We start from the raw sequence: 11746 nt of genomic DNA, 5'->3' as shown, positions 1-11746 counted from the left end.
GTAGAGTTGGGAGAGGCAGGAGGCTCTCCTTTTAATGTGAACTTACCTATTTTTTACTCCCAAATTGGCCGGAGGTGGGGGGGGGGGTCGTCAGAGGAATCGGTAGTGGACTCCCCTGAGTCTGGATTCCTCTGTGTCTGTCTTGTGACTTCTTCAGCAGATCAGCTTTCCTGGGGAACACAGAGTTTGTAGGGCTTTGGGGCCATATTTTATTTTATTTTATTTTATTTTTATTTATTGATTGATTGATTGAAAACTTTTCTATACCGTCCCATACTTAAAAGTCTCAGGACGGTTTACAGCAAATTAGTACCCCCCACACACACAAAAAAAAAAAGAATAACAATAACAATTGCCCTACCTCCAATGTTAAAATATAAACCCATTTTGAAATTGTTTTGCACCTTTTTGCACAAATATAGTTGCAGAAAGCTTTGCAAAGTAAACAACAACAACAACAACACCAACCCAAAATGTGCAGATTGTCCCACCAAGTAAAATAGGAAGATATGCATGAGGGGATTTGTGTATTTGGGGCAGATGTGCATCTTTCCAGGAACTTGCATTTGTGCAGATATAAACAAGCAGGCAGTGGAACAAAAAGTCCCCTGAGAACTGTCAGCAGCGAGGCAGAATCTGCAGAGACAAAGCTATGGTGGTGTCTTCTCAGGGTAACTAATCATGATGTGTAAACCAGCGCATAGAGATGGCCATGAACACAAAGGTCACCTAGTGTAACCATCTGCTGCAGCCTCTGCTTAAAAACCTCTAATTAAGGAGAGCCCATGGCATCTTGTGTCACACTGCCATCAGGAATTTGTTCCCAGTGTTGCATCCACCCTACAAACACCATTAAGTGACTTGTTATTCTTCACAGTGGAATAAGGGGTGTTCTCAACTTTGGTGACCTGCTATTATTGAAAGAAAGCCTTAAAGATAAGAGAAAGTAAACTGCTAAATTTAAATAAATACTGCGAGTTGAGGAACGTGGGAAATACACATTGAATCTGTAATGGTAAACATACTTTTGTTGACACAAATTTCCGAAACTATCTGGGTGAGGCCAGCTATGGTGGCAGAAAGTGCCTTTCCATATCCTTTTGCCAAGGCAAATAAAAATTTCCTGTTGTGCAAAACACAAGGCTCAGTTACTTAGTGTTCTACCAGAAAGACACAAAAGGTTGAAAATATAAAATAAACATCTATCAAAGAGGGAGCAGATAGACTGGAGGCAAAAGTTTCGACACCAAATGTCCCCAAAGGACTTGCAGTTCATAATCATGTACAAAAGTGACCATGTAGGAAAGTAATGGAATGTTTTCTGCTATGATGTTCTCGGTTACTAAAGATTGCAAAAAGCCGATGTATAAATTCATTGTGCGTGATGAATGGGGCAGTTGGTCCTGGCTGGAGACAGGCTCACTCACCTACAATAAAGTCGTTTTGTATAGAATTACTGGCTGGTGTTTCCTGTCTCTCTCACAGTCAGACAACAAAGGAGAGGGACTTCTTTTTGTCCCCAACAGATGTTAGCTCTGCTGCTGCAGCACTGGGGCTTTTGGCTAAGTATGGAAGTCGTCACACCCAAGAAGACGCAGGTGCCTGAATCCACCTGATCTCCTTCTTGTAAATTGGGTTCTCTGTAGAAAATAAATCAGCCGCTAATTCCAGTTAGCCTTGAGAAAGATGCTTGTACTGAGTCTGGCCCAACTGCTGTCCGTCAGGATTGGCCACACCCGGGCCCAGTCTAGGGCATCGTCTAGATTTGACATTCCAGACATACCTGGTTTGGGTAATCCCCCCTACATGCATGTGTGTGCACACTCACACTCACACAATCATATTCTCTAAGTATGTGAAAGCTAGTTGAGCCTCTGGGAGAACCTAAACATGCTGTGTTCATCCTCAATGGCACATTTTATTTCATTTTTGAATATCCACTTGATTAAGATAGCTGCATTTTTTCTATTCAGAAATTAATCAGCATCTGGAAAATGAACTGTAGTTGAAGGTATGATATTTTAATGAAAGTAAAATGGAGAACATCTTGCAAAAGGAAGCGTTCTTCCACGCTGATTCTCAGCAAGGGAGACCCTATAACAAGAACATCTTCATCATCAGAAACCCTGAGATCACCAGGAAGACGGATCCAGAAAGAAGAGCATTCCCCTTGTTACAGGAAGCATTTATGGATAGCCCACTCACCCCGGGTGTCTTAAAGGATGGATGGACGCAATCACTGGGAGATGCACAACGCTTCGAGATGATGTTCACAGTGTTCTCTCCTGTGCAGGAAAGACAAAAGTGGCAGCAAGAGACTTAAAATTCCAAGTAACTCCATTCCGAATAATTCTATCTATATCCTATGGTTGGGTGAATCAATATATTTCTAGTACATCCTGCCTGCCTGCCTGCCTTCCTGGGTTTCTACAAAAATGTGCAGATAAATAAAACTTTTTAAATGCAATTTATTTCAACGCACATATTTTATGTACCAGTGGATGCTTCTTGAGCCAGGAGCTACATGTGAACATCTGTCTCACGCAAAAGCCGGTGGACAGTCTGACTAGTTCAGGAGTTACAGGCTCGGTCTCCCACACTGGAATTCACAAAGATCGAAACCCTCCTGCCAGGGTCAGCAACTGGACTTCTTCCATCTGTTTTGGACCAGAACTACACACCCATTGTGGCATTAACTTTAATGATGGCGCACAAAATTTGGGCCGGCCCACAAGTCGTCTTGCTTCCTTCACAGCTAATGCCAGCGGCATTGCATTTTCTCACTGCAAAGCGGCACCTGGAAGGAATATGAGAAGTGTCACAGGGCATCTTATAACGGGCACGTTGCGTGTGTTACAACCCACCTGAGCGCTACCTCAACTTTTTACCAGGGTTCTATAAGCTGTATTCAGGGTCTGCCTTCTGTTCAAAAAAGGACCCCCATCACCTGCCGAATATACATCTTTGCCAAATATACTCCACTCCTCTTGAATCACAGAACACACACACCTCAGTCGGGTGGTACAGTTGAACAAGGCACATCCATTCTTATAAAGAATATGGCACATTGCTTAGACCTGCTCCGAAGTCCACACATGCTGAACCCAAACTTTCAGACTCCCATCTTTCCATATTAAGAGAGAATGTCGGAAAAACAGTTTCTACTAGACTTCCCTTCATCGTGAGTAGAATCTTGAATGTGAGTAGAAGTTTCTGTGTGATCAGGGACTAAGGGAAAGCAAAGTTTCTGGTTGGAGGCTTCGATATATGTTGTTGTAAACACGGGTCCTCCAGAAGTCTTCCTTGCAGGGAATGAGCAGGCAAAAAAGTGAAAAAGAGCCATCCTTTATGGAATTAAAGAGGGTGGCAAATAGAAGCAGGGTCTTCTTAGTGGCTGCCCCCCATTTATGAAATGGCCTTCCAAAAGTATTTTGTCTGGCATCATCTTTACAATCTTTTCAGTACCAAGTGAAAACAGTCCTCATCTCCAGACATTTTAATAACTGATTTTATACTTGGACATTATTTACACTTTTTTTACCTTTAATGTAGTTTAATTTATTGATCTCTGACCTCAGCTGTGCATTTCTCTGTTTTATTGTAGGTTGTTATTGTTATTTCATGAAATATTATTTTATTTAATATTGTAATCTGCTTGGAAAGTCTTCAAACTAGTGTAGCAGAATATAAGTTGGATAGATAGATAGATAGATAGATAGATAAATAAATAAATAAATAAATAAATAAATAAATAAATAAAAACATAGAAACAGAGCGAGTCAGAAGGGGTCTTCCGGGCCATCTAGTCTGACCTCCGGCACCAGCCGGCTCCGCTCACGACATGCCCACCATGTGCACATAAATAAAAAATAGCATTGGGAATGGGGCCAGTTCTCCTTCACATGGATGGATGGATGGATGGATGGATATGCCCTGTTCAGGCATAAGAGAATGGAACAACACGGATTCCTACTTGCTACACCCCTACCTTCAAGGAGTTCTTTATATCAAAGAATCCACTTTCAAGGCTGAAATTAGTGGCCCAATAAATCTAGCTCAGACTTCCCCAACCCAGTGACCTTCACAGGCATTTGGAGCATAACTCCCAGAATTCCCATCCAGCAGGGCCCTTGACTGAGAATTCTGGGTGTTGCGGTTCAAATATGGAAGGCACAAGGTTGGGGAAGGCTGATCGAGCTGTTTTCTTCAAACGATGCATGAGAGATCTTTGAACTGGGGCTCAGCCAGCCCTGCCCCACTCCTTGCTTTGAGGGCTGTAAACTATGAATGTTAAAAGAGGCCATGAAAGCCCCTCTTGGGTATGATGATCTTTGAACCATTCCATCTCTGCCTCTCTCTATGGAATACCTCTATTCCATTCCATCCATTTCCTCAGAGACACCAAAGTTCACCATCTCGAAGGACATATTTTCACTGTTTGGATCAGATTCTAGCAAACAGACTCCGGTAGAGCAATCCTTTCACCTGCAAGGTAATTGCCACATGCTCCTTATCTGTAGTTAGAAGCACGGAGAAGATCAGTCCCAGGAGTATCTGCATGTTGAAGGAAGGCTAATGAAAAGACTAATGAAAGACCCATATTTCTAATGAAGCAATCTCTCTTCCTGGAAGGGCTTGCAGCAAGAATCAGAGAAGAAGCCAACAGAAATTTGAACAGTGTGTTAACATAGCTGGGGAGCAGGGCGATTACACAGTTCATCAGATGGTTTGGATTTCTCAACTAGGTTTGAGTAAGAAAGTTATTTCAGCTAATTTTGACCCAGGAAAAGAAGCAGCAGCGGCGGCAGAAGCTGTTTATTGAGGTCAGTGACCAGATTGTCCATAAAAAAAACAATTTACAAAGTAAGACCAGGATTACATTTATGTACTTTTAAATTTCTGTACTGACCAATCGCTGAAGACCTGAGGGGAGCTCACAACAATGAAAGTACAATGAAAAGAGATACAACACAACAGTCTAAAATTCCAGCATACAAATTGGCAACAGTCTAAACATCTAGTATACAAAGGATTAAAACAGTTTAAACATCTAAAACAATTTCAGTAAAATCAATTCTAATTAAACCATCTGGCATAACCCATCACACCACTGCAAAAATTAAAGAATGGTGCCTTTTGAAGGATAACATGGTGATTATGGAAGTATGCAAATTTGCATGAAATGCAAGCTGATTCAATTTCATTCCCACCCATAACTACAACTCCCATCAGTCCCATCCAACATGAAGAACACAAAAGGGATTTTTAGATTTGCAGTCCAAAACATCTAGAAGGCACTGGGCTGTTCAGTCCTTCTCTAGCCAATCACACCAGTGGGGAGGGGAGGAGATCTAAAGAACACTAAAACCAAAGAGAGGGTTTTCTTTAATTTGCTTTGAGAGTGGCAAAGAAGAGAGCAAAGCCCTCTGGAAAGGTACATGAGTGACACCTGAATCCAGGTGCTTCTTTACACGAGCATCTTCATCAACAGGAACGTGGAGAGGGCCAGGAGGAGAGAGGCGGACGATGGAGAAGCTTTGCTGCATAAAACTTCTGATTCACTCTCTCCGCCAGCTATTTGAACGGGAGGAATTCTTTTCGCGCAGGCAGACTTCTCAAAGCAGCTTTTCACAACGGAGAAGCTCTTCACATCTCCTGGGAGGGAAAATGCAGGTCAGTGAGCAGAGCAGTTCCAGATAACTAGGCCCAACTCCTTTTTATTTTCCTGATTTTTAAAGTGTTAAAGTGTTTTAAGATGGGGTTTAGCTGATGTATGTGTTGCCTGTTGCTGTTATTTCATTGTATTACCATCCTTGTACTTTTAGTGAAGAACAGGATATCGTTGTAAGCCGCCCCGAGGCTTCGGGAAATGGGGCAGCATAAAAATGTTTTAATAAATAAATAAATAAATAAAATAAAAGCAGGACATAAATAAAACCAGTAGCTGGACAAATTCATCCTTCCATCTCTCCCATTTATTTCTCAGGCTTCCGTCAGCATGCACAAGCTGGTTATCAACATCAGCATGGCAAAAACGGAATTACTGTGTTATCTATAAACAAAGCCGGAGATGAGCAGCTTGGCTGCTTTTACGGGTTGTGAGGAATAGTGCACAAGTGTTTCTACGGAGGGAGGGCTTGTGCAGGGGAAATTGTGTTGCTCAGCACGCAACATCATGCACAAATATGGATTTAGGCCAAGCTCCAACCAGCAGGGGATCCCCATATAGCCTGTGAAGACCCCTCCGTGTGTCCAACCAAGGCTCTAACCCTTGACACTTTCTCTACCCACTGTACTTTTCTCCATGCAGAGGGGGCACAGTGGTCCGTGGAAGCTAAGCCCCTTCCCATGGTGTGCTGTTCATTGTCACAAATGGGAGCGCCCCAGCTGTCCCCCAAGAACCCGCCAGGTCCCTCACCCTCCACCTGCCATCATGAGTGTGGCAGCTAGTAAAACATGAGTGAGCTGACCCAGCTTAACCGATACATGGCAGAAATTTTCCTCCAAGTGCTGGCTAAGTCCTTTGGTCCATGTGAAGAGAGCATGGAACAGAGAGTGAGAAACATGCCTCGAGTGCCAGAGATTCGAGCGTTAATCCCTGAAGTTTTCATTTAAAGAGGCCTCAACTAAACATTCCAGCTAGCAGATGTGAAGCGGTGAGCGCTGTATCTCTTTACCTCTCTGCAAGTGTGTCCAGCCACAGGTGGGATCTGGCACAGCCTAAGCTTTCCCCACAACACCCTTTGTTGTCTTACAAAATCCTGCATGTATCTAAATCACAGGAAAATTAGAAAGAGGCAGAGGAAGGCTCCACCAGAGACCACAAGCTTCTTAATTTTAACCCTCCATGGGGAAGGGGAATTCTGAAAAAATAGGTGGAGTGGAAATGTTTTACCCAACCCTAAAAAAGCACCATTATCCTGATCTGAGTCAGGCCTTTGTGTGCTTACACAGAGGTAAAGAGGCGTACATGCCCATGCAGCTTCACAATGAGCACTGGAGAAATGGCTGTATTTGTCCCGTAGGTGATGGCTGTTGAAGACAACTTTGTGAGGCCTTAGGGGCAGGCTGCTAGAGCATGGAGGATCCACGCTTTGACCTGGAATAATGTTTCGGGCATCCACTTGCCTTGTGCAGTAGCACATTAGGATATCTGAAGTGTAAGCCCAGAACTTTAGGAGAAGAGCCCAGAACTTTATTGGTCAACAAGCCAGCTCTAGCCTAGCCTATAAAAACCAGCCTTTTTGTAAAGCTGTTCTAAAAATGTGTACCTTTCCTATCGACCTAAAATAGCACTCAAGAAAGAGCATTTGCCCGTTCAAAGACTGCAACATTCTTGGTATTACAAGAAGGGACCAAATGTTAATTGAGGGACTTTTTCCCCATCCCCACCACCCTCCCAGCTAGTATCAGATTAGCAGCTAAGTTCAGCAGGACTAACAAGTCCAAAAGGAGTGGAAGATCACGCCACTGTCTCTGCTGGTACTTCATCCCTGAAAATGCAGATTCCACAACATCCCCGAATTTGTGTGCATCCGGCGCCCGTTCCCTGGCTGGGCCTGGCTTAGAAGTTCCCACACTAACCTACTCTCGTTTTTGTTAAAATGGTGGCACAGGTATCATACTGGGAACCACAATCCTGATTTGTGCCACTGCAGGTCTTGCCATTGCCAACGCAAACTTCGCACTGTATCGAACCCCCTGGAAGAGAAAAGAGAAAGAATTAAACAGGATGTCTCTAGGATAGGCCAGTTTTGAAGATACCTACTAAAGTTCAAGTGAGTGCTCATGGGAAGCCTATTTAAACTTGGTTTTAACTGCAGTTTAGCAGGATCCAACTCCTGAACATGCCTTCAACTAGACGTGGGACAGAACTGTCCGTCCTGGTCCCACAAAGAGAGGTGGGTTGCTGAGTTCAAGAACATTCCATTCAACTTGCAAATGGGTCTGCGTGTATATTTGCGTGCGAAAACTTGTGTGCAAATCCACATACTTTGATCATGCATTTGTTTTACACGTGCACCCACTGGCTAAAGAAGGAACAGGGTGACTCAGCTCCGGGGCCACATATGGCACTCCGGAGGAGACAAATCTAGCCTTCTAGTATTCACAGGATGGGTCACACAACCTTCTCCAGATACCGATCATTTGATAATATCCCAGCTTGTGTACACATTCCCAATCATGCACACATGGTGTACATGATGGAAACACCTGGCCAAGGTTTTTAGGGCTAGACAACAACAAATGCTTTGTCAGTATTGGCTCGCCACCCCATTTGCCTTTGGTCCCGTCTCTTCTGTCTTCAGCCTTGCCTTTCCCGGAAACGAGGCCCTGGGAACTCTTCTGAAACTCATTTCTGCCCTCAGGCTGAAAGAAGCTCCTCACTCCTGTAGTAAAGTGATTTTGGGCCCGATGTTTGAAATGATGGTCTTCTCTGAGCATTTTTCCATATACATGCATTTTGGTTCGACACATTTGCTCACTCACTCCAAGTTCAGACATGCTTTCTGGCCACAAAGTGTTTTCAGATTTGCATCAGGTCTGGGAATTGTACACGGGGTAAATTCATTTAAAAAGATTTAGCAGAGTGCATTTCTCTCACATTTCTGCTTTTAAGCCACAAGCCTGAGTTTAGTATATGACTGGAACAAATGTAAGAGGAGGTCTTGCTTTCTTTAGATGAATTGAGATGATCTTTGACTTCCTCCAGTTGCATACCTGAGCATTCACGAAACTAACCTTGGCCCACTTTGTGGAGTCATACTGGCAATCTGCAGTCATGTTAGTCAAGTCACACCAAGTGAAGCCAGCTTGCATATGGTTAGAGCTTCTTGCCCTCCTTGGAAAAACCCACTCCGGGTACCAATTACCAGCTGCACCTTACCTGTTGTTAGAAGCACCAAGAAGAGAAAACATCCCAGGAGAACCTTCATGGTGATAGGAAGATTGTATGAGCACTAAGCTCTCCTTCCAACAAAGCAATTATGTGACCAGAAGAATCTGCAAATAGATATTCAGAATAAGCGTACCTCTTATTGAAATGCCTTATTGAAGAACTTCCAGCTTTCCTGTTTTATTGTATTTCCAAATTTCATATTGGCCAGGGGAATCTGTTCTGGCTTCTCACCAATTCAAAAAAAAACCTCATGTTCTTTTTGAGGAACTTTTGAGAACTTTGTGAATTTTGCTCAATTCTCATCTAAACCAAACCGGCATTCAGCTCCCACTTGTTCCTAGCTGGAATTGCCTGATTTGTTCTAATGGCAGTCAACTCTCTTGACCCTGACACTGGTCCTTCTTTAACTGTGTAGGTTCTGTTCCAAGAACTTGGTCTACAAGAGATACAATTATCCTAGCAATGTCCTATCCCAAAAAACAATAAGCAAAAATGGAAGGAGGAATGACCATCTAACCCATGGATAATCTGCTTGTCTGCATCGATATATTCACAAAATTAGCACCTAACTGTCTGCAGTTGGGGATACTTTATCCCCACACAAAAGAGTGCAAACTGCTGTCCAAGGCACAGTAAAGAAACTGCAAAAACCAACACACACACACACAGAGGAAACACTCCTCACAAATCATTCTTGTCCGAGAAAGTAGGATTTGGCATTTGCATTAGGAAAGAAACAGGGAGTCGTGTTCCTTACCGGGACTTCAAATGGCTTGCCGATGTGCCCGAACATGAGAGAAACTGAACTTCATGCATGGCTCACTCAGCTGCCTCCCTTTTAAAGGAGGGAGGAGGCTCCTATTGCAGCATATTAAAACATTTTAGGACATGCACGATGCTGAGCAGCTGAGGAACAGCAGCCTGATGCCCAAGCAGTTCCTCCAAGGAAATAAGCAGCTTGTTGGGAGCGGCAAGGGCAGTGACCTTGTGAAACACACTGCACTGGGATCGGGGAGGATGGGCTGGGGGAAGATCCTGAAATGAGGGAGGTGCACGTGGTTCCATAGTGTCGTGGTTATCACACCTGCTTTACACGCAGAAGGTCCTGGGTGACATGCACATGGTGGGCATGTCATGGGTGGAGCCGGCTGGAGGCGGGGGTCAGACTAGGTGGCCCAGGAGACCCCTTCTGACTCGCTCTGTTCCTATGCTTTTATGATTAGATGTTTTGCCAAGCCGGGCAGTTTCTGGGAATGACCAAGATATACAATCCGTGGAAGGGATGTCTGAGGATGAGGAATTATCAGATGCAGAGTAGCCCCCACCCTGCTCTTGACCCCATGGGGAGATGTCAGCAGAGGCAGGAGGTCCAACTGAATGAGCAGCGCACAGAGAGGAGGAGTGCTTGCCTTCAGAAAGCCCCTCCTGAGGGGGTGGGGCCCAGGCATGCCCATAAGGAGAGTTCTGGAAGTAAACACCAGATTGCCACTCTGTGCATGCTCAGAGATCCATTCTGGGTGATTTGTACATGAGAGCAATACGGAATGTTTGCCCAGAAGAGGCCCTGTGACTTGCGATTGCACATATGCACCCACAGCACAGACGGATGTGGGAGGATGTTACAGAGTTTGAGAGCTACCCAGAAGGCAAAAGCGCAATGGGGAAAACTTGCAATGCTGGGCATGGAGAGCATAAATAGAGAAAGTAGCAAGTTGGATAGTGAGAAACAGAGAGGTGCAGGAAGAATTTTTCTGTTGGGAAAATTCTGATCAGGAAAAATGGCATGTTTCCAATTGGAAAATTATGACTTTTTAAATGCACATTTTTCCAAAATAAAAATGTGCGCTTTTCCCCACATGCTATTTTATGTATTTATATCTCACTTTTGTCCTTCCAAGGAACTTGAGGCAACTTACATAATTCTCCTCCTCCTCTCAATCTTATCTTCATGACAACAATCTGCAAGGTAGGCTGGGCTGAGAGTCAGAAACTGGCCCCAAGTCAACCAGTGAGCGGGGACCAGAGCTCAGATTGTCTGACTCCCAGACCACGCCCTTAACCACCACACCACACCAGCTCTCAAAGCATGAACATGCCAATTTGGCAAGTATTCGCATGTATGCCCACAGGCACAAGTACACAGCTTTGGACTCAAATTCAAATTCAAGAATTGCTAAGATTTCCCGCTATACGTTTGTTATCTCAAAAGGGACATATCTGAACGATCAGCAAACTATGTTCTCATCCATCACAGCTCCCACCTCTTTTTCTTAGCAGCCCTCCAGAGTCCTTTTCCCACTTACATTCCGGGCTTTCTTTTGTGGTGCTGCTGTCAGGGTTACACAACAGAACTTGTTGTTCCCCTTCTCCTGCAGCTCATGCCATACCCCAGATAATCACAAATCATACTTCACATGTCTTTCCAGGAAGGATCCCTGTCCTATCTTGTACAAAATTTACATCTCTCTAGACACAGCCATATGTTCAAGAAATGCAAACATCTGTTTCATCCTATTAGTACGGAAACTGCTGGATGTCCAGGTCCTTCGACCTCTGCCCCTGTATGTCCACCTTCCACTCCACCCACCACCCTGTATTTTTGAATTTCCCATGGCTCTGGTGCCAACTGAGCAGGAAAAGGGTCTTTTAACTGTATTTCACTGACTGTAGCTCCTCCTCCTCCTGCAGTTTTCTGGGTTTCTTTCCAGGGTCATGTCTGTGACACATGCCATCTTCAGAACAATGTCCTAGAAAAAAGTTAGGGCGATTAGTGTGTCTCCAGTGGCAAACCCCGAAATTGGAAACACCGTTCTTGCACTACGGAATGGGCTCCCCAGACTTTATATT

The 11746-nt window shown here is 44.2% G+C and overlaps 1 long non-coding RNA gene across 1 annotated transcript; it reads right to left on the bottom strand.

Moving 5' to 3' along the window:
* Positions 1-7593: 7593 nt before the first annotated feature.
* On the bottom strand, positions 7594-9798 carry LOC123025854. The gene is made up of 2 exons (XR_006415196.1): positions 8888-9798; positions 7594-7701 (listed from the first exon to the last, which is right to left on the bottom strand). It is a non-coding gene; the product is annotated as an uncharacterized LOC123025854 (long non-coding RNA).
* Between the last annotated feature and the right edge of the window lie 1948 nt (positions 9799-11746).

Source organism: Varanus komodoensis, unplaced genomic scaffold (assembly GCF_004798865.1).
Source record: "Varanus komodoensis strain SLA01 unplaced genomic scaffold, ASM479886v1 scaffold29_1, whole genome shotgun sequence".
NCBI lineage: Eukaryota > Metazoa > Chordata > Lepidosauria > Squamata > Varanidae > Varanus > Varanus komodoensis.
This window is presented reverse-complemented; position numbering and strand designations above follow the sequence as displayed.